The sequence below is a fragment of the Arachis ipaensis genome, chromosome B01 (assembly GCF_000816755.2).
Source record: "Arachis ipaensis cultivar K30076 chromosome B01, Araip1.1, whole genome shotgun sequence".
In the NCBI taxonomy this organism is placed as follows: Eukaryota; Viridiplantae; Streptophyta; class Magnoliopsida; order Fabales; family Fabaceae; genus Arachis; species Arachis ipaensis.
In genome coordinates, this window is record NC_029785.2 from 115546711 (window position 1) to 115547901 (window position 1191).

General features: G+C 45.0%; 1 pseudogene; it reads left to right on the forward strand.

Moving 5' to 3' along the window:
- Positions 2-1152, forward strand: LOC107611264 (annotated as a pseudogene).

Genomic DNA, 1191 nt, shown 5'->3' on the forward strand with positions numbered 1-1191 from the left:
TTCTTCATCTGATTACTCCAACCACCATAACCAAACCTCTTTATCCTCAGAACCCAGCTTGGCTTCAGTACCTTCTCTTAACAAGAATTACCATTATTCTTGTTCTAATTATTCAACGACCTCATACAACTGCATCGCAACCCTAAAAGGACACAACTACTACACATCCTCCTTAACCCTCTCCGCTAAATTCCTCTACAGTGGCTCCTTCGATAGAGAAATTAGGTCATGGTCCAAACAATCATTATTAACTACCAGTAATAATATAGTCCTTGCTGGGAAAGGTGCAGTCAAGTCTCTAATTGTTCACTCAAACAAGCTCTTTAGTCCTCACCAAGATAACAAAATTAAGGTAGGTTTGGAAGATCACCAACAATATCAACAACCACCACGACCATGAGCAGAAGTACACGCGGTTGACCACGCTTCCAACGCTCAGCGACCGCGTCTCAAAGATATTACTCTCCAAAAACCACGTCAGAATCCGGAGGCACAAAAAGTCCACGTGGGTTCACCACGTAGATGCAATGTCTTGTCTCGTTCTGTCCCATAACAGAGCCTTGTTATACTCTGTCTCATGGGACAAGACGATCAAGATTTGGCGAACCAGAGATTTTGCGTGTTTGGAATCAGCGATGAATGCACACGATGATGCCATCAACGCAGTCGCAGTTTCCAACGATGGACGCGTCTACACAGGATCGGCGGACAAAAGAATCAAGGTTTGGAAGAAGAAGAAAGGCGGCGGCCAAGGAGTAGTGGGAGAGAAAAGCAAAAGCAAAAACAAACACTACCTTATGGACACGTTGGAGAAACACAAGTCTGGGATCAACGCTTTGGCGCTTAACGGCGACGGTTCGTTACTATAATCCGGGGCATGTGATAGATCAATACTGTTATGGGCGAAGAAGGAAGAAGATAAAGAAGGAGAAGGTGGTGATGGAAAAATGGTGGTGGTGGGTGCGCTTAGGGGGCATGGTAGGTCTATACTTTGCTTGGTGGTGGTGATGGATTTTGTTGTGATCAGTGGTTCAGAGGACAAAACGATTCGTGTTTGGAGGGGTTTTGGCGGGAGAGAGTATAGTTGTGTGGTGGTTTTGGAAGGGCATAGCCGCATAGAGGACCAATTAAGAGCCTAACCGCCATGGTTGATCACACTAACGGATACAAAAAATTTTGATAGTGGAAAAA